Raw genomic sequence first — 21,846 nt, 5'->3', positions numbered from 1 at the left:
TTTCAAAAAACGATATATGCGATTGCATGGTTTATACTAACGGATGCGATCATACCAGCACTAATGCACCGGATCCCATCAGAACTCCGCAGTCAAGCGTGCTTGGGCGAGAGTAGTACTAGAATGGGTGACCTCCCGGAAAGTCCTCGTGTTGCATCCCTCCCTCTTTTTTTTTTTTTTTTTTTTTGGTTGTTGCGTAAGACTATATAGTACAAACAGAACGTCGTAGCTTTTACATCGTGAGGAACCACGCGACCCATAATACCATTTCGGAAAGCCCCAAGAGTGTTTCTGGCAAGGCAATGGGTCTTCGTACCATTGGACCATTCCGGAGGCCGAATTTTGACGTTTTAAGGTGTTTCGGATGTTTTTTTGTGATCGCGACACAATTAGCTACAAGCACAAAATTATGTTTGGATATGGTTATCTCTTGTTTTTTGCGGTTGGAAGCACGTCCAAGGTGAATAAAGCGATCCACATATCAAGTGGGACCCACATTGAAGGATCCCTTGAGTTTTCAAAAAACGATATATGCGATTGCATGGTTTATACTAACGGATGCGATCATACCAGCACTAATGCACCGGATCCCATCAGAACTCCGCAGTCAAGCGTGCTTGGGCGAGAGTAGTACTAGAATGGGTGACCTCCCGGAAAGTCCTCGTGTTGCATCCCTCCCTCTTTTTTTTTTTTTTTTTTTTTGGTTGTTGCGTAAGACTATATAGTACAAACAGAACGTCGTAGCTTTTACATCGTGAGGAACCACGCGACCCATAATACCATTTCGGAAAGCCCCAAGAGTGTTTCTGGCAACTCAATGGGTCTTCGTACCGTTGGACCATTCCGGAGGCCGAATTTTGACGTTTTAAGGTGTTTCGGATGTTTTTTTGTGATCGCGACACAATTAGCTACAAGCACAAAATTATGTTTGGATATGGTTATCTCTTGTTTTTTGCGGTTGGAAGCACGTCCAAGGTGAATAAAGCGATCCACATATCAAGTGGGACCCACATTGAAGGATCCCTTGAGTTTTCAAAAAACGATATATGCGATTGCATGGTTTATACTAACGGATGCGATCATACCAGCACTAATGCACCGGATCCCATCAGAACTCCGCAGTCAAGCGTGCTTGGGCGAGAGTAGTACTAGAATGGGTGACCTCCCGGAAAGTCCTCGTGTTGCATCCCTCCCTCTTTTTTTTTTTTTTTTTTTTTGGTTGTTGCGTAAGACTATATAGTACAAACAGAACGTCGTAGCTTTTACATCGTGAGGAACCACGCGACCCATAATACCATTTCGGAAAGCCCCAAGAGTGTTTCTGGCAACTCAATGGGTCTTCGTACCGTTGGACCATTCCGGAGGCCGAATTTTGACGTTTTAAGGTGTTTCGGATGTTTTTTTGTGATCGCGACACAATTAGCTACAAGCACAAAATTATGTTTGGATATGGTTATCTCTTGTTTTTTGCGGTTGGAAGCACGTCCAAGGTGAATAAAGCGATCCACATATCAAGTGGGACCCACATTGAAGGATCCCTTGAGTTTTCAAAAAACGATATATGCGATTGCATGGTTTATACTAACGGATGCGATCATACCAGCACTAATGCACCGGATCCCATCAGAACTCCGCAGTCAAGCGTGCTTGGGCGAGAGTAGTACTAGAATGGGTGACCTCCCGGAAAGTCCTCGTGTTGCATCCCTCCCTCTTTTTTTTTTTTTTTTTTTTTGGTTGTTGCGTAAGACTATATAGTACAAACAGAACGTCGTAGCTTTTACATCGTGAGGAACCACGCGACCCATAATACCATTTCGGAAAGCCCCAAGAGTGTTTCTGGCAACTCAATGGGTCTTCGTACCGTTGGACCATTCCGGAGGCCGAATTTTGACGTTTTAAGGTGTTTCGGATGTTTTTTTGTGATCGCGACACAATTAGCTACAAGCACAAAATTATGTTTGGATATGGTTATCTCTTGTTTTTTGCGGTTGGAAGCACGTCCAAGGTGAATAAAGCGATCCACATATCAAGTGGGACCCACATTGAAGGATCCCTTGAGTTTTCAAAAAACGATATATGCGATTGCATGGTTTATACTAACGGATGCGATCATACCAGCACTAATGCACCGGATCCCATCAGAACTCCGCAGTCAAGCGTGCTTGGGCGAGAGTAGTACTAGAATGGGTGACCTCCCGGAAAGTCCTCGTGTTGCATCCCTCCCTCTTTTTTTTTTTTTTTTTTTTTGGTTGTTGCGTAAGACTATATAGTACAAACAGAACGTCGTAGCTTTTACATCGTGAGGAACCACGCGACCCATAATACCATTTCGGAAAGCCCCAAGAGTGTTTCTGGCAACTCAATGGGTCTTCGTACCGTTGGACCATTCCGGAGGCCGAATTTTGACGTTTTAAGGTGTTTCGGATGTTTTTTTGTGATCGCGACACAATTAGCTACAAGCACAAAATTATGTTTGGATATGGTTATCTCTTGTTTTTTGCGGTTGGAAGCACGTCCAAGGTGAATAAAGCGATCCACATATCAAGTGGGACCCACATTGAAGGATCCCTTGAGTTTTCAAAAAACGATATATGCGATTGCATGGTTTATACTAACGGATGCGATCATACCAGCACTAATGCACCGGATCCCATCAGAACTCCGCAGTCAAGCGTGCTTGGGCGAGAGTAGTACTAGAATGGGTGACCTCCCGGAAAGTCCTCGTGTTGCATCCCTCCCTCTTTTTTTTTTTTTTTTTTTTTGGTTGTTGCGTAAGACTATATAGTACAAACAGAACGTCGTAGCTTTTACATCGTGAGGAACCACGCGACCCATAATACCATTTCGGAAAGCCCCAAGAGTGTTTCTGGCAACTCAATGGGTCTTTGTACCGTTGGACCATTCCGGAGGCCGAATTTTGACGTTTTAAGGTGTTTCGGATGTTTTTTTGTGATCGCGACACAATTAGCTACGAGCACAAAATTATGTTTGGATATGGTTATCTCTTGTTTTTTGCGGTTGGAAGCACGTCCAAGGTGAATAAAGCGATCCACATATCAAGTGGGACCCACATTGAAGGATCCCTTGAGTTTTCAAAAAACGATATATGCGATTGCATGGTTTATACTAACGGATGCGATCATACCAGCACTAATGCACCGGATCCCATCAGAACTCCGCAGTCAAGCGTGCTTGGGCGAGAGTAGTACTAGAATGGGTGACCTCCCGGAAAGTCCTCGTGTTGCATCCCTCCCTCTTTTTTTTTTTTTTTTTTTTTGGTTGTTGCGTAAGACTATATAGTACAAACAGAACGTCGTAGCTTTTACATCGTGAGGAACCACGCGACCCATAATACCATTTCGGAAAGCCCCAAGAGTGTTTCTGGCAACTCAATGGGTCTTTGTACCGTTGGACCATTCCGGAGGCCGAATTTTGACGTTTTAAGGTGTTTCGGATGTTTTTTTGTGATCGCGACACAATTAGCTACGAGCACAAAATTATGTTTGGATATGGTTATCTCTTGTTTTTTGCGGTTGGAAGCACGTCCAAGGTGAATAAAGCGATCCACATATCAAGTGGGACCCACATTGAAGGATCCCTTGAGTTTTCAAAAAACGATATATGCGATTGCATGGTTTATACTAACGGATGCGATCATACCAGCACTAATGCACCGGATCCCATCATAACTCCGCAGTTAAGCGTGCTTGGGCGAGAGTAGAACTAGAATGGGTGACCTCCCGGAATGTCCTCGTGTTGCATCCCTCCCTCTTTTTTTTTTTTTTTTTTTTTGGTTGTTGCGTAAGACTATATAGTACAAACAGAACGTCGTAACTTTTACATCGTGAGGAACCACGCGACCCATAATACCATTTTGGAAAGCCCCAAGAGTGTTTCTGGCAAGGCAATGGGTCTTTGTACCGTTGGACCATTCCGGAGGCCGAATTTTGACGTTTTAAGGTGTTTCGGATGTTTTTTTGTGATCGCGACACAATTAGCTACGAGCACAAAATTATGTTTGGATATGGTTATCTCTTGTTTTTTGCGGTTGGAAGCACGTCCAAGGTGAATAAAGCGATCCACATATCAAGTGGGACCCACATTGAAGGATCCCTTGAGTTTTCAAAAAACGATATATGCGATTGCATGGTTTATACTAACGGATGCGATCATACCAGCACTAATGCACCGGATCCCATCAGAACTCCGCAGTCAAGCGTGCTTGGGCGAGAGTAGTACTAGAATGGGTGACCTCCCGGAAAGTCCTCGTGTTGCATCCCTCCCTCTTTTTTTTTTTTTTTTTTTTTGGTTGTTGCGTAAGACTATATAGTACAAACAGAACGTCGTAGCTTTTACATCGTGAGGAACCACGCGACCCATAATACCATTTCGGAAAGCCCCAAGAGTGTTTCTGGCAACTCAATGGGTCTTTGTACCGTTGGACCATTCCGGAGGCCGAATTTTGACGTTTTAAGGTGTTTCGGATGTTTTTTTGTGATCGCGACACAATTAGCTACGAGCACAAAATTATGTTTGGATATGGTTATCTCTTGTTTTTTGCGGTTGGAAGCACGTCCAAGGTGAATAAAGCGATCCACATATCAAGTGGGACCCACATTGAAGGATCCCTTGAGTTTTCAAAAAACGATATATGCGATTGCATGGTTTATACTAACGGATGCGATCATACCAGCACTAATGCACCGGATCCCATCAGAACTCCGCAGTTAAGCGTGCTTGGGCGAGAGTAGTACTAGAATGGGTGACCTCCCGGAATGTCCTCGTGTTGCATCCCTCCCTCTTTTTTTTTTTTTTTTTTTGGTTGTTGCGTAAGACTATATAGTACAAACAGAACGTCGTAACTTTTACATCGTGAGGAACCACGCGACCCATAATACCATTTTGGAAAGCCCCAAGAGTGTTTCTGGCAAGGCAATGGGTCTTCGTACCGTTGGACCATTCCGGAGGCCGAATTTTGACGTTTTAAGGTGTTTCGGATGTTTTTTTGTGATCGCGACACAATTAGCTACGAGCACAAAATTATGTTTGGATATGGTTATCTCTTGTTTTTTGCGGTTGGAAGCACGTCCAAGGTGAATAAAGCGATCCACATATCAAGTGGGACCCACATTGAAGGATCCCTTGAGTTTTCAAAAAACGATATATGCGATTGCATGGTTTATACTAACGGATGCGATCATACCAGCACTAATGCACCGGATCCCATCAGAACTCCGCAGTCAAGCGTGCTTGGGCGAGAGTAGTACTAGAATGGGTGACCTCCCGGAAAGTCCTCGTGTTGCATCCCTCCCTCTTTTTTTTTTTTTTTTTTTTGGTTGTTGCGTAAGACTATATAGTACAAACAGAACGTCGTAGCTTTTACATCGTGAGGAACCACGCGACCCATAATACCATTTCGGAAAGCCCCAAGAGTGTTTCTGGCAAGGCAATGGGTCTTCGTACCATTGGACCATTCCGGAGGCCGAATTTTGACGTTTTAAGGTGTTTCGGATGTTTTTTTGTGATCGCGACACAATTAGCTACAAGCACAAAATTATGTTTGGATATGGTTATCTCTTGTTTTTTGCGGTTGGAAGCACGTCCAAGGTGAATAAAGCGATCCACATATCAAGTGGGACCCACATTGAAGGATCCCTTGAGTTTTCAAAAAACGATATATGCGATTGCATGGTTTATACTAACGGATGCGATCATACCAGCACTAATGCACCGGATCCCATCAGAACTCCGCAGTCAAGCGTGCTTGGGTGAGAGTAGTACTAGAATGGGTGACCTCCCGGAAAGTCCTCGTGTTGCATCCCTCCCTCTTTTTTTTTTTTTTTTTTTTTGGTTGTTGCGTAAGACTATATAGTACAAACAGAACGTCGTAGCTTTTACATCGTGAGGAACCACGCGACCCATAATACCATTTCGGAAAGCCCCAAGAGTGTTTCTGGCAACTCAATGGGTCTTCGAACCGTTGGACCATTCCGGAGGCCGAATTTTGACGTTTTAAGGTGTTTCGGATGTTTTTTTGTGATCGCGACACAATTAGCTACGAGCACAAAATTATGTTTGGATATGGTTATCTCTTGTTTTTTGCGGTTGGAAGCACGTCCAAGGTGAATAAAGCGATCCACATATCAAGTGGGACCCACATTGAAGGATCCCTTGAGTTTTCAAAAAACGATATATGCGATTGCATGGTTTATACTAACGGATGCGATCATACCAGCACTAATGCACCGGATCCCATCAGAACTCCGCAGTCAAGCGTGCTTGGGCGAGAGTAGTACTAGAATGGGTGACCTCCCGGAAAGTCCTCGTGTTGCATCCCTCCCTCTTTTTTTTTTTTTTTTTTTTTGGTTGTTGCGTAAGACTATATAGTACAAACAGAACGTCGTAGCTTTTACATCGTGAGGAACCACGCGACCCATAATACCATTTCGGAAAGCCCCAAGAGTGTTTCTGGCAACTCAATGGGTCTTCGTACCGTTGGACCATTCCGGAGGCCGAATTTTGACGTTTTAAGGTGTTTCGGATGTTTTTTTGTGATCGCGACACAATTAGCTACGAGCACAAAATTATGTTTGGATATGGTTATCTCTTGTTTTTTGCGGTTGGAAGCACGTCCAAGGTGAATAAAGCGATCCACATATCAAGTGGGACCCACATTGAAGGATCCCTTGAGTTTTCAAAAAACGATATATGCGATTGCATGGTTTATACTAACGGATGCGATCATACCAGCACTAATGCACCGGATCCCATCAGAACTCCGCAGTCAAGCGTGCTTGGGCGAGAGTAGTACTAGAATGGGTGACCTCCCGGAAAGTCCTCGTGTTGCATCCCTCCCTCTTTTTTTTTTTTTTTTTTTTGGTTGTTGCGTAAGACTATATAGTACAAACAGAACGTCGTAGCTTTTACATCGTGAGGAACCACGCGACCCATAATACCATTTCGGAAAGCCCCAAGAGTGTTTCTGGCAAGGCAATGGGTCTTCGTACCATTGGACCATTCCGGAGGCCGAATTTTGACGTTTTAAGGTGTTTCGGATGTTTTTTTGTGATCGCGACACAATTAGCTACAAGCACAAAATTATGTTTGGATATGGTTATCTCTTGTTTTTTGCGGTTGGAAGCACGTCCAAGGTGAATAAAGCGATCCACATATCAAGTGGGACCCACATTGAAGGATCCCTTGAGTTTTCAAAAAACGATATATGCGATTGCATGGTTTATACTAACGGATGCGATCATACCAGCACTAATGCACCGGATCCCATCAGAACTCCGCAGTCAAGCGTGCTTGGGCGAGAGTAGTACTAGAATGGGTGACCTCCCGGAAAGTCCTCGTGTTGCATCCCTCCCTCTTTTTTTTTTTTTTTTTTTTTGGTTGTTGCGTAAGACTATATAGTACAAACAGAACGTCGTAGCTTTTACATCGTGAGGAACCACGCGACCCATAATACCATTTCGGAAAGCCCCAAGAGTGTTTCTGGCAACTCAATGGGTCTTTGTACCGTTGGACCATTCCGGAGGCCGAATTTTGACGTTTTAAGGTGTTTCGGATGTTTTTTTGTGATCGCGACACAATTAGCTACGAGCACAAAATTATGTTTGGATATGGTTATCTCTTGTTTTTTGCGGTTGGAAGCACGTCCAAGGTGAATAAAGCGATCCACATATCAAGTGGGACCCACATTGAAGGATCCCTTGAGTTTTCAAAAAACGATATATGCGATTGCATGGTTTATACTAACGGATGCGATCATACCAGCACTAATGCACCGGATCCCATCATAACTCCGCAGTTAAGCGTGCTTGGGCGAGAGTAGAACTAGAATGGGTGACCTCCCGGAATGTCCTCGTGTTGCATCCCTCCCTCTTTTTTTTTTTTTTTTTTTTTTGGTTGTTGCGTAAGACTATATAGTACAAACAGAACGTCGTAACTTTTACATCGTGAGGAACCACGCGACCCATAATACCATTTTGGAAAGCCCCAAGAGTGTTTCTGGCAAGGCAATGGGTCTTTGTACCGTTGGACCATTCCGGAGGCCGAATTTTGACGTTTTAAGGTGTTTCGGATGTTTTTTTGTGATCGCGACACAATTAGCTACGAGCACAAAATTATGTTTGGATATGGTTATCTCTTGTTTTTTGCGGTTGGAAGCACGTCCAAGGTGAATAAAGCGATCCACATATCAAGTGGGACCCACATTGAAGGATCCCTTGAGTTTTCAAAAAACGATATATGCGATTGCATGGTTTATACTAACGGATGCGATCATACCAGCACTAATGCACCGGATCCCATCAGAACTCCGCAGTCAAGCGTGCTTGGGCGAGAGTAGTACTAGAATGGGTGACCTCCCGGAAAGTCCTCGTGTTGCATCCCTCCCTCTTTTTTTTTTTTTTTTTTTTGGTTGTTGCGTAAGACTATATAGTACAAACAGAACGTCGTAGCTTTTACATCGTGAGGAACCACGCGACCCATAATACCATTTCGGAAAGCCCCAAGAGTGTTTCTGGCAACTCAATGGGTCTTTGTACCGTTGGACCATTCCGGAGGCCGAATTTTGACGTTTTAAGGTGTTTCGGATGTTTTTTTGTGATCGCGACACAATTAGCTACGAGCACAAAATTATGTTTGGATATGGTTATCTCTTGTTTTTTGCGGTTGGAAGCACGTCCAAGGTGAATAAAGCGATCCACATATCAAGTGGGACCCACATTGAAGGATCCCTTGAGTTTTCAAAAAACGATATATGCGATTGCATGGTTTATACTAACGGATGCGATCATACCAGCACTAATGCACCGGATCCCATCAGAACTCCGCAGTTAAGCGTGCTTGGGCGAGAGTAGTACTAGAATGGGTGACCTCCCGGAATGTCCTCGTGTTGCATCCCTCCCTCTTTTTTTTTTTTTTTTTTTGGTTGTTGCGTAAGACTATATAGTACAAACAGAACGTCGTAACTTTTACATCGTGAGGAACCACGCGACCCATAATACCATTTTGGAAAGCCCCAAGAGTGTTTCTGGCAAGGCAATGGGTCTTCGTACCGTTGGACCATTCCGGAGGCCGAATTTTGACGTTTTAAGGTGTTTCGGATGTTTTTTTGTGATCGCGACACAATTAGCTACGAGCACAAAATTATGTTTGGATATGGTTATCTCTTGTTTTTTGCGGTTGGAAGCACGTCCAAGGTGAATAAAGCGATCCACATATCAAGTGGGACCCACATTGAAGGATCCCTTGAGTTTTCAAAAAACGATATATGCGATTGCATGGTTTATACTAACGGATGCGATCATACCAGCACTAATGCACCGGATCCCATCAGAACTCCGCAGTCAAGCGTGCTTGGGCGAGAGTAGTACTAGAATGGGTGACCTCCCGGAAAGTCCTCGTGTTGCATCCCTCCCTCTTTTTTTTTTTTTTTTTTTTGGTTGTTGCGTAAGACTATATAGTACAAACAGAACGTCGTAGCTTTTACATCGTGAGGAACCACGCGACCCATAATACCATTTCGGAAAGCCCCAAGAGTGTTTCTGGCAAGGCAATGGGTCTTCGTACCATTGGACCATTCCGGAGGCCGAATTTTGACGTTTTAAGGTGTTTCGGATGTTTTTTTGTGATCGCGACACAATTAGCTACAAGCACAAAATTATGTTTGGATATGGTTATCTCTTGTTTTTTGCGGTTGGAAGCACGTCCAAGGTGAATAAAGCGATCCACATATCAAGTGGGACCCACATTGAAGGATCCCTTGAGTTTTCAAAAAACGATATATGCGATTGCATGGTTTATACTAACGGATGCGATCATACCAGCACTAATGCACCGGATCCCATCAGAACTCCGCAGTCAAGCGTGCTTGGGTGAGAGTAGTACTAGAATGGGTGACCTCCCGGAAAGTCCTCGTGTTGCATCCCTCCCTCTTTTTTTTTTTTTTTTTTTTTGGTTGTTGCGTAAGACTATATAGTACAAACAGAACGTCGTAGCTTTTACATCGTGAGGAACCACGCGACCCATAATACCATTTCGGAAAGCCCCAAGAGTGTTTCTGGCAACTCAATGGGTCTTCGAACCGTTGGACCATTCCGGAGGCCGAATTTTGACGTTTTAAGGTGTTTCGGATGTTTTTTTGTGATCGCGACACAATTAGCTACGAGCACAAAATTATGTTTGGATATGGTTATCTCTTGTTTTTTGCGGTTGGAAGCACGTCCAAGGTGAATAAAGCGATCCACATATCAAGTGGGACCCACATTGAAGGATCCCTTGAGTTTTCAAAAAACGATATATGCGATTGCATGGTTTATACTAACGGATGCGATCATACCAGCACTAATGCACCGGATCCCATCAGAACTCCGCAGTCAAGCGTGCTTGGGCGAGAGTAGTACTAGAATGGGTGACCTCCCGGAAAGTCCTCGTGTTGCATCCCTCCCTCTTTTTTTTTTTTTTTTTTTTTGGTTGTTGCGTAAGACTATATAGTACAAACAGAACGTCGTAGCTTTTACATCGTGAGGAACCACGCGACCCATAATACCATTTCGGAAAGCCCCAAGAGTGTTTCTGGCAACTCAATGGGTCTTCGTACCGTTGGACCATTCCGGAGGCCGAATTTTGACGTTTTAAGGTGTTTCGGATGTTTTTTTGTGATCGCGACACAATTAGCTACGAGCACAAAATTATGTTTGGATATGGTTATCTCTTGTTTTTTGCGGTTGGAAGCACGTCCAAGGTGAATAAAGCGATCCACATATCAAGTGGGACCCACATTGAAGGATCCCTTGAGTTTTCAAAAAACGATATATGCGATTGCATGGTTTATACTAACGGATGCGATCATACCAGCACTAATGCACCGGATCCCATCAGAACTCCGCAGTCAAGCGTGCTTGGGCGAGAGTAGTACTAGAATGGGTGACCTCCCGGAAAGTCCTCGTGTTGCATCCCTCCCTCTTTTTTTTTTTTTTTTTTTTGGTTGTTGCGTAAGACTATATAGTACAAACAGAACGTCGTAGCTTTTACATCGTGAGGAACCACGCGACCCATAATACCATTTCGGAAAGCCCCAAGAGTGTTTCTGGCAAGGCAATGGGTCTTCGTACCATTGGACCATTCCGGAGGCCGAATTTTGACGTTTTAAGGTGTTTCGGATGTTTTTTTGTGATCGCGACACAATTAGCTACAAGCACAAAATTATGTTTGGATATGGTTATCTCTTGTTTTTTGCGGTTGGAAGCACGTCCAAGGTGAATAAAGCGATCCACATATCAAGTGGGACCCACATTGAAGGATCCCTTGAGTTTTCAAAAAACGATATATGCGATTGCATGGTTTATACTAACGGATGCGATCATACCAGCACTAATGCACCGGATCCCATCAGAACTCCGCAGTCAAGCGTGCTTGGGCGAGAGTAGTACTAGAATGGGTGACCTCCCGGAAAGTCCTCGTGTTGCATCCCTCCCTCTTTTTTTTTTTTTTTTTTTTTGGTTGTTGCGTAAGACTATATAGTACAAACAGAACGTCGTAGCTTTTACATCGTGAGGAACCACGCGACCCATAATACCATTTCGGAAAGCCCCAAGAGTGTTTCTGGCAACTCAATGGGTCTTTGTACCGTTGGACCATTCCGGAGGCCGAATTTTGACGTTTTAAGGTGTTTCGGATGTTTTTTTGTGATCGCGACACAATTAGCTACGAGCACAAAATTATGTTTGGATATGGTTATCTCTTGTTTTTTGCGGTTGGAAGCACGTCCAAGGTGAATAAAGCGATCCACATATCAAGTGGGACCCACATTGAAGGATCCCTTGAGTTTTCAAAAAACGATATATGCGATTGCATGGTTTATACTAACGGATGCGATCATACCAGCACTAATGCACCGGATCCCATCATAACTCCGCAGTTAAGCGTGCTTGGGCGAGAGTAGAACTAGAATGGGTGACCTCCCGGAATGTCCTCGTGTTGCATCCCTCCCTCTTTTTTTTTTTTTTTTTTTTTTGGTTGTTGCGTAAGACTATATAGTACAAACAGAACGTCGTAACTTTTACATCGTGAGGAACCACGCGACCCATAATACCATTTTGGAAAGCCCCAAGAGTGTTTCTGGCAAGGCAATGGGTCTTTGTACCGTTGGACCATTCCGGAGGCCGAATTTTGACGTTTTAAGGTGTTTCGGATGTTTTTTTGTGATCGCGACACAATTAGCTACGAGCACAAAATTATGTTTGGATATGGTTATCTCTTGTTTTTTGCGGTTGGAAGCACGTCCAAGGTGAATAAAGCGATCCACATATCAAGTGGGACCCACATTGAAGGATCCCTTGAGTTTTCAAAAAACGATATATGCGATTGCATGGTTTATACTAACGGATGCGATCATACCAGCACTAATGCACCGGATCCCATCAGAACTCCGCAGTCAAGCGTGCTTGGGCGAGAGTAGTACTAGAATGGGTGACCTCCCGGAAAGTCCTCGTGTTGCATCCCTCCCTCTTTTTTTTTTTTTTTTTTTTGGTTGTTGCGTAAGACTATATAGTACAAACAGAACGTCGTAGCTTTTACATCGTGAGGAACCACGCGACCCATAATACCATTTCGGAAAGCCCCAAGAGTGTTTCTGGCAACTCAATGGGTCTTTGTACCGTTGGACCATTCCGGAGGCCGAATTTTGACGTTTTAAGGTGTTTCGGATGTTTTTTTGTGATCGCGACACAATTAGCTACGAGCACAAAATTATGTTTGGATATGGTTATCTCTTGTTTTTTGCGGTTGGAAGCACGTCCAAGGTGAATAAAGCGATCCACATATCAAGTGGGACCCACATTGAAGGATCCCTTGAGTTTTCAAAAAACGATATATGCGATTGCATGGTTTATACTAACGGATGCGATCATACCAGCACTAATGCACCGGATCCCATCAGAACTCCGCAGTTAAGCGTGCTTGGGCGAGAGTAGTACTAGAATGGGTGACCTCCCGGAATGTCCTCGTGTTGCATCCCTCCCTCTTTTTTTTTTTTTTTTTTTGGTTGTTGCGTAAGACTATATAGTACAAACAGAACGTCGTAACTTTTACATCGTGAGGAACCACGCGACCCATAATACCATTTTGGAAAGCCCCAAGAGTGTTTCTGGCAAGGCAATGGGTCTTCGTACCGTTGGACCATTCCGGAGGCCGAATTTTGACGTTTTAAGGTGTTTCGGATGTTTTTTTGTGATCGCGACACAATTAGCTACGAGCACAAAATTATGTTTGGATATGGTTATCTCTTGTTTTTTGCGGTTGGAAGCACGTCCAAGGTGAATAAAGCGATCCACATATCAAGTGGGACCCACATTGAAGGATCCCTTGAGTTTTCAAAAAACGATATATGCGATTGCATGGTTTATACTAACGGATGCGATCATACCAGCACTAATGCACCGGATCCCATCAGAACTCCGCAGTCAAGCGTGCTTGGGCGAGAGTAGTACTAGAATGGGTGACCTCCCGGAAAGTCCTCGTGTTGCATCCCTCCCTCTTTTTTTTTTTTTTTTTTTTGGTTGTTGCGTAAGACTATATAGTACAAACACAACGTCGTAGCTTTTACATCGTGAGGAACCACGCGACCCATAATACCATTTCGGAAAGCCCCAAGAGTGTTTCTGGCAAGGCAATGGGTCTTCGTACCATTGGACCATTCCGGAGGCCGAATTTTGACGTTTTAAGGTGTTTCGGATGTTTTTTTGTGATCGCGACACAATTAGCTACAAGCACAAAATTATGTTTGGATATGGTTATCTCTTGTTTTTTGCGGTTGGAAGCACGTCCAAGGTGAATAAAGCGATCCACATATCAAGTGGGACCCACATTGAAGGATCCCTTGAGTTTTCAAAAAACGATATATGCGATTGCATGGTTTATACTAACGGATGCGATCATACCAGCACTAATGCACCGGATTTCATCAGAACTCCGCAGTCAAGCGTGCTTGGGCGAGAGTAGTACTAGAATGGGTGACCTCCCGGAAAGTCCTCGTGTTGCATCCCTCCCTCTTTTTTTTTTTTTTTTTTTTTGGTTGTTGCGTAAGACTATATAGTACAAACAGAACGTCGTAGCTTTTACATCGTGAGGAACCACGCGACCCATAATACCATTTCGGAAAGCCCCAAGAGTGTTTCTGGCAACTCAATGGGTCTTCGAACCGTTGGACCATTCCGGAGGCCGAATTTTGACGTTTTAAGGTGTTTCGGATGTTTTTTTGTGATCGCGACACAATTAGCTACAAGCACAAAATTATGTTTGGATATGGTTATCTCTTGTTTTTTGCGGTTGGAAGCACGTCCAAGGTGAATAAAGCGATCCACATATCAAGTGGGACCCACATTGAAGGATCCCTTGAGTTTTCAAAAAACGATATATGCGATTGCATGGTTTATACTAACGGATGCGATCATACCAGCACTAATGCACCGGATCCCATCAGAACTCCGCAGTCAAGCGTGCTTGGGCGAGAGTAGTACTAGAATGGGTGACCTCCCGGAAAGTCCTCGTGTTGCATCCCTCCCTCTTTTTTTTTTTTTTTTTTTTTGGTTGTTGCGTAAGACTATATAGTACAAACAGAACGTCGTAACTTTTACATCGTGAGGAACCACGCGACGCATAATACCATTTCGGAAAGCCCCAAGAGTGTTTCTGGCAAGGCAATGGGTCTTCGTACCGTTGGACCATTCCGGAGGCCGAATTTTGACGTTTTAAGGTGTTTCGGATGTTTTTTTGTGATCGCGACACAATTAGCTACGAGCACAAAATTATGTTTGGATATGGTTATCTCTTGTTTTTTGCGGTTGAAAGCACGTCCAAGGTGAATAAAGCGATCCACATATCAAGTGGGACCCACATTGAAGGATCCCTTGAGTTTTCAAAAAACGATATATGCGATTGCATGGTTTATACTAACGGATGCGATCATACCAGCACTAATGCACCGGATCCCATCAGAACTCCGCAGTTAAGTGTGCTTGGGCGAGAGTAGTACTAGGATGGGTGATCTCCCGGAAAGTCCTCGTGTTGCATCCCTCCCTCTTTTTTTTTTTTTTTTTTTGGTTGTTGCGTAAGACTATATAGTACAAACAGAACCTCGTAACTTTTACATCGTGAGGAACCACGCGACCCATAATACCATTTCGGAAAGCCCCAAGAGTGTTTCTGGCAAGGCAATGGGTCTTCGTACCGTTGGACCATTCCGGAGGCCGAATTTTGTCGTTTTAAGGTGTTTCGGATGTTTTTTGTGATCGCGACACAATTAGCTACGAGCACAAAATTATGTTTGGATATGGTTATCTATTGTTTTTTGCGGTTGGAAGCACGTCCAAGGTGAATAAAGCGATCCACATATCAAGTGGGACCCACATTGAAGGATCCCTTGAGTTTTCAAAAAACGATATATGCGATTGCATGGTTTATACTAACGGATGCGATCATACCAGCACTAATGCACCGGATCCCATCAGAACTCCGCAGTCAAGCGTGCTTGGGCGAGAGTAGTACTAGGATGGGTGACCTCCCGGAAAGTCCTCGTGTTGCATCCCTCCCTCTCTTTTTTTTTTTTTTTTTGGTTGTTGCGTAAGACTATATAGTACAAACAGAACGTCGTAACTTTTACATCGTGAGGAACCACGCGACCCATAATACCATTTCGGAAAGCCCCAAGAGTGTTTCTGGCAAGGCAATGGGTCTTCGTACCGTTGGACCATTCCGGAGGCCGAATTTTGACGTTTTAAGGTGTTTCGGATGTTTTTTTGTGATCGCGACACAATTAGCTACGAGCACAAAATTATGTTTGGATATGGTTATCTCTTGTTTTTTGCGGTTGAAAGCACGTCCAAGGTGAATAAAGCGATCCACATATCAAGTGGGACCCACATTGAAGGATCCCTTGAGTTTTCAAAAAACGATATATGCGATTGCATGGTTTATACTAACAGATGCGATCATACCAGCACTAATGCACCGGATCCCATCAGAACTCCGCAGTCAAGCGTGCTTGGGCGAGAGTAGTACTAGGATGGGTGACCTCCCGGAAAGTCCTCGTGTTTCATCCCTCCCTCTCTTTTTTTTTTTTTTTTTGGTTGTTGCGTAAGACTATATAGTACAAACAGAACGTCGTAACTTTTACATCGTGAGGAACCACGCGACCCATAATACCATTTCGGAAAGCCCCAAGAGTGTTTCTGGCAAGGCAATGGGTCTTCGTACCGTTGGACCATTCCGGAGGCCGAATTTTGACGTTTTAAGGTGTTTCAGATGTTTTTTTGTGATCGCGACACAATTAGCTACGAGCACAAAATTATGTTTGCATATGGTTATCTCTTGTTTTTTGCCGTTGGAAGCACGTCCAAGGTGAATAAAGCGATCCACATATCAAGTGGGACCCACATTGAAGGATCCCTTGAGTTTTCAAAAAACGATATATGCGATTGCATGGTTTATACTAACAGATGCGATCATACCAGCACTAATGCACCGGATCCCTTCAGAACTCCGCAGTCAAGCGTTCTTGGGCGAGAGTAGTACTAGGATGGGTGACCTCCCGGAAAGTCCTCGTGTTGCATCCCTCCCTCTTTTTTTTTTTTTTTTTTTTTGGTTGTTGCGTAAGACTATATAGTACAAACAGAACGTCGTAACTTTTACATCGTGAGGAACCACGCGACCCATAATACCATTTCGGAAAGCCCCAAGAGTGTTTCTGGCAAGGCAATGGGTCTTCGTACCGTTGGACCATTCCGGAGGCCGAATTTTGACGTTTTAAGGTGTTTCGGATGTTTTTTTGTGATCGCGACACAATTAGCTACGAGCACAAAATTATGTTTGGATATGGTTATCTCTTGTTTTTTGCGGTTGAAAGCACGTCCAAGGTGAATATAGCGATCCACATATCAAGTGGGACCCACATTGAAGGATCCCTTGAGTTTTCAAAAAACGATATATGCGATTGCATGGTTTATACTAACAGATGCGATCATACCAGCACTAATGCACCGGATCCCATCAGAACTCCGCAGTCAAGCGTGCTTGGGCGAGAGTAGTACTAGGATGGGTGACCTCCCGGAAAGTCCTCGTGTTGCATCCCTCCCTCTCTTTTTTTTTTTTTTTTGGTTGTTGCGTAAGACTATATAGTACAAACAGAATGTCGTAACTTTTACATCGTGAGGAACCACGCGACCCATAATACCATTTCGGAAAGCCCCAAGAGTGTTTCTGGCAAGGCAATGGGTCTTTGTACCGTTGGACCATTCCGGAGGCCGAATTTTGACGTTTTAAGGTGTTTCGGATGTTTTTTTGTGATCGCGACACAATTAGCTACGAGCACAAAATTATGTTTGGATATGGTTATCTCTTGTTTTTTGCCGTTGGAAGCACGTCCAAGGTGAATAAAGCGATTCACATATCAAGTGGGACCCACATTGAAGGATCCCTTGAGTTTTCAAAAAACGATATATGCGATTGCATGGTTTATACTAACAGATGCGATCATACCAGCACTAATGCACCGGATCCCATCAGAACTCCGCAGTCAAGCGTGCTTGGGCGAGAGTAGTACTAGGATGGGTGACCTCCCGGAAAGTCCTCGTGTTGCATCCCTCCCTCTTTTTTTTTTTTTTTTTTTTAGTTGTTGCGTAAGACTATATAGTACAAACAGAACCTCGTAACTTTTACATCGTGAGGAACCACGCGACCCATAATACCATTTCGGAAAGCCCCAAGAGTGTTTCTGGCAAGGCAATGGGTCTTCGTACCGTTGGAGCATTCCGGAGGCCGAATTTTGACGTTTTAAAGTGTTTCGGAAGTTTTTTTGTGATCGCGACACAATTAACTACGAGCACAAAATTATGTTTGGATATGGTTATCTCTTGTTTTTTGCGGTTGGAAGCACGTCCAAGGTGAATAAAGCGATCCACATATCAAGTGGGACCCACATTGAAGGATCCCTTGAGTTTTCAAAAAACGATATATGCGATTGCATGGTTTATACTAACGGATGCGATCATACCAGCACTAATGCACCGGATCCCATCAGAACTCCGCAGTCAAGCGTGCTTGGGCGAGAGTAGTACTAGGATGGGTGACCTCCCGGAAAGTCCTCGTGTTGCATCCCTCCCTCTTTTTTTTTTTTTTTTTTTTGGTTGTTGCGTAAGACTATATAGTACAAACAGAACGTCGTAACTTTTACATCGTGAGGAACCACGCGACGCATAATACCATTTCGGAAAGCCCCAAGAGTGTTTCTGGCAAGGCAATGGGTCTTCGTACCGTTGGAGCATTCCGGAGGCCGAATTTTGACGTTTTAAGGTGTTTCGGATGTTTTTTTGTGATCGCGACACAATTAGCTACGAGCACAAAATTCTGTTTGGATATGGTTATCTCTTGTTTTTTGCGGTTGGAAGCACGTCCAAGGTGAATAAAGCGATCCACATATCAAGTGGGACCCACATTGAAGGATCCCTTGAGTTTTCAAAAAACGATATATGCGATTGCATGGTTTATACTAACGGATGCGATCATACCAGCACTAATGCACCGGATCCCATCAGAACTCCGCAGTCAAGCGTGCTTGGGCGAGAGTAGTACTAGGATGGGTGACCTCCCGGAAAGTCCTCGTGTTGCATCCCTCCCTCTTTTTTTTTTTTTTTTTTTTTTTGGTTGTTGCGTAAGACTATATAGTACAAACAGAACGTCGTAACTTTTACATCGTGAGGAACCACGCGACCCATAATACCATTTCGGAAAGCCCCAAGAGTGTTTCTGGCAAGGCAATGGGTCTTCGTACCGTTGGACCATTCCGGAGGCCGAATTTTGACGTTTTAAGGTGTTTCGGATGTTTTTTTGTGATCGCGACACAATTAGCTACGAGCACAAAATTCTGTTTGGATATGGTTATCTCTTGTTTTTTGCGGTTGGAAGCACGTCCAAGGTGAATAAAGCGATCCACATATCAAGTGGGACCCACATTGAAGGATCCCTTGAGTTTTCAAAAAACGATATATGCGATTGCATGGTTTATACTAACGGATGCGATCATACCAGCACTAATGCACCGGATCCCATCAGAACTCCGCAGTCAAGCGTGCTTGGGCGAGAGTAGTACTAGGATGGGTGACCTCCCGGAAAGTCCTCGTGTTGCATCCCTCCCTCTTTTTTTTTTTTTTTTTTTTTTTGGTTGTTGCGTAAGACTATATAGTACAAACAGAACGTCGTAACTTTTACATCGTGAGGAACCACGCGACCCATAATACCATTTCGGAAAGCCCCAAGAGTGTTTCTGGCAAGGCAATGGGTCTTCGTACCGTTGGACCATTCCGGAGGCCGAATTTTGACGTTTTAAGGTGTTTCGGATGTTTTTTTGTGATCGCGACACAATTAGCTACGAGCACAAAATTATGTTTGGATATGGTTATCTCTTGTTTTTTGCCGTTGGAAGCACGTCCAAGGTGAATAAAGCGATTCACATATCAAGTGGGACCCACATTGAAGGATCCCTTGAGTTTTCAAAAAACGATATATGCGATTGCATGGTTTATACTAACAGATGCGATCATACCAGCACTAATGCACCGGATCCCATCAGAACTCCGCAGTCAAGCGTGCTTGGGCGAGAGTAGTACTAGGATGGGTGACCTCCCGGAAAGTCCTCGTGTTGCATCCCTCCCTCTTTTTTTTTTTTTTTTTTTAGTTGTTGCGTAAGACTATATAGTACAAACAGAACCTCGTAACTTTTACATCGTGAGGAACCACGCGACCCATAATACCATTTCGGAAAGCCCCAAGAGTGTTTCTGGCAAGGCAATGGGTCTTCGTACCGTTGGAGCATTCCGGAGGCCGAATTTTGACGTTTTAAAGTGTTTCGGAAGTTTTTTTGTGATCGCGACACAATTAACTACGAGCACAAAATTATGTTTGGATATGGTTATCTCTTGTTTTTTGCGGTTGGAAGCACGTCCAAGGTGAATAAAGCGATCCACATATCAAGTGGGACCCACATTGAAGGATCCCTTGAGTTTTCAAAAAACGATATATGCGATTGCATGGTTTATACTAACGGATGCGATCATACCAGCACTAATGCACCGGATCCCATCAGAACTCCGCAGTCAAGCGTGCTTGGGCGAGAGTAGTACTAGGATGGGTGACCTCCCGGAAAGTCCTCGTGTTGCATCCCTCCCTCTTTTTTTTTTTTTTTTTTTTGGTTGTTGCGTAAGACTATATAGTACAAACAGAACGTCGTAACTTTTACATCGTGAGGAACCACGCGACGCATAATACCATTTCGGAAAGCCCCAAGAGTGTTTCTGGCAAGGCAATGGGTCTTCGTACCGTTGGAGCATTCCGGAGGCCGAATTTTGACGTTTTAAGGTGTTTCGGATGTTTTTTTGTGATCGCGACACAATTAGCTACGAGCACAAAATTCTGTTTGGATATGGTTATCTCTTGTTTTTTGCGGTTGGAAGCACGTCCAAGGTGAATAAAGCGATCCACATATCAAGTGGGACCCACATTGAAGGATCCCTTGAGTTTTCAAAAAACGATATATGCGATTGCATGGTTTATACTAACGGATGCGATCATACCAGCACTAATGCACCGGATCCCATCAGAACTCCGCAGTCAAGCGTGCTTGGGCGAGAGTAGTACTAGGATGGGTGACCTCCCGGAAAGTCCTCGTGTTGCATCCCTCCCTCTTTTTTTTTTTTTTTTTTTTTTTGGTTGTTGCGTAAGACTATATAGTACAAACAGAACGTCGTAACTTTTACATCGTGAGGAACCACGCGACCCATAATACCATTTCGGAAAGCCCCAAGAGTGTTTCTGGCAAGGCAATGGGTCTTCGTACCGTTGGACCATTCCGGAGGCCGAATTTTGACGTTTTAAGGTGTTTCGGATGTTTTTTTGTGATCGCGACACAATTAGCTACGAGCACAAAATTCTGTTTGGATATGGTTATCTCTTGTTTTTTGCGGTTGGAAGCACGTCCAAGGTGAATAAAGCGATCCACATATCAAGTGGGACCCACATTGAAGGATCCCTTGAGTTTTCAAAAAACGATATATGCGATTGCATGGTTTATACTAACGGATGCGATCATACCAGCACTAATGCACCGGATCCCATCAGAACTCCGCAGTCAAGCGTGCTTGGGCGAGAGTAGTACTAGGATGGGTGACCTCCCGGAAAGTCCTCGTGTTGCATCCCTCCCTCTTTTTTTTTTTTTTTTTTTTTTTGGTTGTTGCGTAAGACTATATAGTACAAACAGAACGTCGTAACTTTTACATCGTGAGGAACCACGCGACCCATAATACCATTTCGGAAAGCCCCAAGAGTGTTTCTGGCAAGGCAATGGGTCTTCGTACCGTTGGACTATTCCGGAGGCCGAATTTTGACGTTTTAAGGTGTTTCGGATGTTTTTTTGTGATCGCGACACAATTAGCTACGAGCACAAAATTATGTTTGGATATGGTTATCTCTTGTTTTTTGCCGTTGGAAGCACGTCCAAGGTGAATAAAGCGATCCACATATCAAGTGGGACCCACATTGAAGGATCCCTTGAGTTTTCAAAAAACGATATATGCGATTGCATGGTTTATACTAACAGATGCGATCATACCAGCACTAATGCACCGGATCCCTTCAGAACTCCGCAGTCAAGCGTGCTTGGGCGAGAGTAGTACTAGGATGGGTGACCTCCCGGAAAGTCCTCGTGTTGCATCCCTCCCTCTTTTTTTTTTTTTTTTTTTTGGTTGTTGCGTAAGACTATATAGTACAAACAGAACGTCGTAACTTTTA

The 21,846-nt window shown here is 43.9% G+C and overlaps 37 non-coding genes and 6 pseudogenes across 37 annotated transcripts; all 43 read left to right on the top strand.

Moving 5' to 3' along the window:
• The first annotated feature begins 41 nt into the window (after positions 1–41).
• On the top strand, positions 42–160 carry LOC147947335 (5S ribosomal RNA). The gene has a single exon (XR_015595848.1). It is a non-coding gene; the product is annotated as a 5S ribosomal RNA (ribosomal RNA).
• Positions 161–556: 396 nt separating this feature from the next.
• On the top strand, positions 557–675 carry LOC147947334 (5S ribosomal RNA). Its single transcript, XR_015595847.1, has one exon. It is a non-coding gene; the product is annotated as a 5S ribosomal RNA (ribosomal RNA).
• Positions 676–1,071: 396 nt separating this feature from the next.
• LOC147947333 (5S ribosomal RNA) lies at positions 1,072–1,190 on the top strand. The gene has a single exon (XR_015595846.1). It is a non-coding gene; the product is annotated as a 5S ribosomal RNA (ribosomal RNA).
• A 396-nt stretch (positions 1,191–1,586) lies between these two features.
• Positions 1,587–1,705, top strand: LOC147947332 (5S ribosomal RNA). The gene has a single exon (XR_015595845.1). It is a non-coding gene; the product is annotated as a 5S ribosomal RNA (ribosomal RNA).
• A 396-nt stretch (positions 1,706–2,101) lies between these two features.
• On the top strand, positions 2,102–2,220 carry LOC147947331 (5S ribosomal RNA). Its single transcript, XR_015595844.1, has one exon. It is a non-coding gene; the product is annotated as a 5S ribosomal RNA (ribosomal RNA).
• Positions 2,221–2,616: 396 nt separating this feature from the next.
• LOC147947330 (5S ribosomal RNA) lies at positions 2,617–2,735 on the top strand. Its single transcript, XR_015595843.1, has one exon. It is a non-coding gene; the product is annotated as a 5S ribosomal RNA (ribosomal RNA).
• A 396-nt stretch (positions 2,736–3,131) lies between these two features.
• LOC147947329 (5S ribosomal RNA) lies at positions 3,132–3,250 on the top strand. Its single transcript, XR_015595841.1, has one exon. It is a non-coding gene; the product is annotated as a 5S ribosomal RNA (ribosomal RNA).
• Positions 3,251–3,646: 396 nt separating this feature from the next.
• Positions 3,647–3,765, top strand: LOC147947328 (5S ribosomal RNA; annotated as a pseudogene).
• A 396-nt stretch (positions 3,766–4,161) lies between these two features.
• Positions 4,162–4,280, top strand: LOC147947327 (5S ribosomal RNA). Its single transcript, XR_015595840.1, has one exon. It is a non-coding gene; the product is annotated as a 5S ribosomal RNA (ribosomal RNA).
• Positions 4,281–4,676: 396 nt separating this feature from the next.
• LOC147947326 (5S ribosomal RNA) lies at positions 4,677–4,795 on the top strand. Its single transcript, XR_015595986.1, has one exon. It is a non-coding gene; the product is annotated as a 5S ribosomal RNA (ribosomal RNA).
• Positions 4,796–5,189: 394 nt separating this feature from the next.
• LOC147947325 (5S ribosomal RNA) lies at positions 5,190–5,308 on the top strand. The gene has a single exon (XR_015595839.1). It is a non-coding gene; the product is annotated as a 5S ribosomal RNA (ribosomal RNA).
• A 395-nt stretch (positions 5,309–5,703) lies between these two features.
• Positions 5,704–5,822, top strand: LOC147947324 (5S ribosomal RNA). The gene has a single exon (XR_015595998.1). It is a non-coding gene; the product is annotated as a 5S ribosomal RNA (ribosomal RNA).
• A 396-nt stretch (positions 5,823–6,218) lies between these two features.
• LOC147947323 (5S ribosomal RNA) lies at positions 6,219–6,337 on the top strand. Its single transcript, XR_015595837.1, has one exon. It is a non-coding gene; the product is annotated as a 5S ribosomal RNA (ribosomal RNA).
• Positions 6,338–6,733: 396 nt separating this feature from the next.
• On the top strand, positions 6,734–6,852 carry LOC147947322 (5S ribosomal RNA). The gene has a single exon (XR_015595836.1). It is a non-coding gene; the product is annotated as a 5S ribosomal RNA (ribosomal RNA).
• A 395-nt stretch (positions 6,853–7,247) lies between these two features.
• Positions 7,248–7,366, top strand: LOC147947321 (5S ribosomal RNA). Its single transcript, XR_015595834.1, has one exon. It is a non-coding gene; the product is annotated as a 5S ribosomal RNA (ribosomal RNA).
• Positions 7,367–7,762: 396 nt separating this feature from the next.
• LOC147947320 (5S ribosomal RNA) lies at positions 7,763–7,881 on the top strand (annotated as a pseudogene).
• A 397-nt stretch (positions 7,882–8,278) lies between these two features.
• On the top strand, positions 8,279–8,397 carry LOC147947319 (5S ribosomal RNA). The gene has a single exon (XR_015595833.1). It is a non-coding gene; the product is annotated as a 5S ribosomal RNA (ribosomal RNA).
• A 395-nt stretch (positions 8,398–8,792) lies between these two features.
• LOC147947318 (5S ribosomal RNA) lies at positions 8,793–8,911 on the top strand. Its single transcript, XR_015595985.1, has one exon. It is a non-coding gene; the product is annotated as a 5S ribosomal RNA (ribosomal RNA).
• A 394-nt stretch (positions 8,912–9,305) lies between these two features.
• LOC147947317 (5S ribosomal RNA) lies at positions 9,306–9,424 on the top strand. The gene has a single exon (XR_015595831.1). It is a non-coding gene; the product is annotated as a 5S ribosomal RNA (ribosomal RNA).
• Positions 9,425–9,819: 395 nt separating this feature from the next.
• Positions 9,820–9,938, top strand: LOC147947316 (5S ribosomal RNA). The gene has a single exon (XR_015595997.1). It is a non-coding gene; the product is annotated as a 5S ribosomal RNA (ribosomal RNA).
• A 396-nt stretch (positions 9,939–10,334) lies between these two features.
• LOC147947315 (5S ribosomal RNA) lies at positions 10,335–10,453 on the top strand. The gene has a single exon (XR_015595830.1). It is a non-coding gene; the product is annotated as a 5S ribosomal RNA (ribosomal RNA).
• A 396-nt stretch (positions 10,454–10,849) lies between these two features.
• On the top strand, positions 10,850–10,968 carry LOC147947314 (5S ribosomal RNA). The gene has a single exon (XR_015595829.1). It is a non-coding gene; the product is annotated as a 5S ribosomal RNA (ribosomal RNA).
• Positions 10,969–11,363: 395 nt separating this feature from the next.
• LOC147947313 (5S ribosomal RNA) lies at positions 11,364–11,482 on the top strand. The gene has a single exon (XR_015595827.1). It is a non-coding gene; the product is annotated as a 5S ribosomal RNA (ribosomal RNA).
• Positions 11,483–11,878: 396 nt separating this feature from the next.
• Positions 11,879–11,997, top strand: LOC147947312 (5S ribosomal RNA; annotated as a pseudogene).
• Positions 11,998–12,394: 397 nt separating this feature from the next.
• LOC147947311 (5S ribosomal RNA) lies at positions 12,395–12,513 on the top strand. Its single transcript, XR_015595825.1, has one exon. It is a non-coding gene; the product is annotated as a 5S ribosomal RNA (ribosomal RNA).
• A 395-nt stretch (positions 12,514–12,908) lies between these two features.
• On the top strand, positions 12,909–13,027 carry LOC147947310 (5S ribosomal RNA). The gene has a single exon (XR_015595983.1). It is a non-coding gene; the product is annotated as a 5S ribosomal RNA (ribosomal RNA).
• A 394-nt stretch (positions 13,028–13,421) lies between these two features.
• LOC147947309 (5S ribosomal RNA) lies at positions 13,422–13,540 on the top strand. Its single transcript, XR_015595824.1, has one exon. It is a non-coding gene; the product is annotated as a 5S ribosomal RNA (ribosomal RNA).
• A 395-nt stretch (positions 13,541–13,935) lies between these two features.
• LOC147947308 (5S ribosomal RNA) lies at positions 13,936–14,054 on the top strand (annotated as a pseudogene).
• A 396-nt stretch (positions 14,055–14,450) lies between these two features.
• On the top strand, positions 14,451–14,569 carry LOC147947307 (5S ribosomal RNA). Its single transcript, XR_015595823.1, has one exon. It is a non-coding gene; the product is annotated as a 5S ribosomal RNA (ribosomal RNA).
• Positions 14,570–14,965: 396 nt separating this feature from the next.
• On the top strand, positions 14,966–15,084 carry LOC147947306 (5S ribosomal RNA). Its single transcript, XR_015595890.1, has one exon. It is a non-coding gene; the product is annotated as a 5S ribosomal RNA (ribosomal RNA).
• A 393-nt stretch (positions 15,085–15,477) lies between these two features.
• Positions 15,478–15,596, top strand: LOC147947305 (5S ribosomal RNA). The gene has a single exon (XR_015595793.1). It is a non-coding gene; the product is annotated as a 5S ribosomal RNA (ribosomal RNA).
• A 394-nt stretch (positions 15,597–15,990) lies between these two features.
• Positions 15,991–16,109, top strand: LOC147947304 (5S ribosomal RNA; annotated as a pseudogene).
• A 394-nt stretch (positions 16,110–16,503) lies between these two features.
• LOC147947303 (5S ribosomal RNA) lies at positions 16,504–16,622 on the top strand (annotated as a pseudogene).
• A 396-nt stretch (positions 16,623–17,018) lies between these two features.
• LOC147947302 (5S ribosomal RNA) lies at positions 17,019–17,137 on the top strand. The gene has a single exon (XR_015595959.1). It is a non-coding gene; the product is annotated as a 5S ribosomal RNA (ribosomal RNA).
• Positions 17,138–17,530: 393 nt separating this feature from the next.
• LOC147947301 (5S ribosomal RNA) lies at positions 17,531–17,649 on the top strand. The gene has a single exon (XR_015595958.1). It is a non-coding gene; the product is annotated as a 5S ribosomal RNA (ribosomal RNA).
• A 395-nt stretch (positions 17,650–18,044) lies between these two features.
• Positions 18,045–18,163, top strand: LOC147947300 (5S ribosomal RNA). Its single transcript, XR_015595792.1, has one exon. It is a non-coding gene; the product is annotated as a 5S ribosomal RNA (ribosomal RNA).
• A 395-nt stretch (positions 18,164–18,558) lies between these two features.
• On the top strand, positions 18,559–18,677 carry LOC147947299 (5S ribosomal RNA). The gene has a single exon (XR_015595791.1). It is a non-coding gene; the product is annotated as a 5S ribosomal RNA (ribosomal RNA).
• Positions 18,678–19,075: 398 nt separating this feature from the next.
• On the top strand, positions 19,076–19,194 carry LOC147947298 (5S ribosomal RNA). The gene has a single exon (XR_015595790.1). It is a non-coding gene; the product is annotated as a 5S ribosomal RNA (ribosomal RNA).
• A 398-nt stretch (positions 19,195–19,592) lies between these two features.
• Positions 19,593–19,711, top strand: LOC147947297 (5S ribosomal RNA). The gene has a single exon (XR_015595955.1). It is a non-coding gene; the product is annotated as a 5S ribosomal RNA (ribosomal RNA).
• Positions 19,712–20,105: 394 nt separating this feature from the next.
• On the top strand, positions 20,106–20,224 carry LOC147947296 (5S ribosomal RNA). Its single transcript, XR_015595789.1, has one exon. It is a non-coding gene; the product is annotated as a 5S ribosomal RNA (ribosomal RNA).
• A 395-nt stretch (positions 20,225–20,619) lies between these two features.
• On the top strand, positions 20,620–20,738 carry LOC147947295 (5S ribosomal RNA). The gene has a single exon (XR_015595788.1). It is a non-coding gene; the product is annotated as a 5S ribosomal RNA (ribosomal RNA).
• Positions 20,739–21,136: 398 nt separating this feature from the next.
• On the top strand, positions 21,137–21,255 carry LOC147947294 (5S ribosomal RNA). Its single transcript, XR_015595787.1, has one exon. It is a non-coding gene; the product is annotated as a 5S ribosomal RNA (ribosomal RNA).
• Positions 21,256–21,653: 398 nt separating this feature from the next.
• Positions 21,654–21,772, top strand: LOC147947293 (5S ribosomal RNA). The gene has a single exon (XR_015596036.1). It is a non-coding gene; the product is annotated as a 5S ribosomal RNA (ribosomal RNA).
• The last annotated feature ends 74 nt before the right edge of the window (positions 21,773–21,846 follow it).

The sequence above is a fragment of the Camelina sativa genome, chromosome 3 (genome assembly GCF_030686135.1).
Source record: "Camelina sativa cultivar CO46 ecotype springtype chromosome 3, ASM3068613v1".
In the NCBI taxonomy this organism is placed as follows: Eukaryota; Viridiplantae; Streptophyta; class Magnoliopsida; order Brassicales; family Brassicaceae; genus Camelina; species Camelina sativa.
The sequence above is the reverse complement of the archived record's forward strand: the minus strand, read 5'-3'. Positions and strand labels throughout refer to the sequence as shown.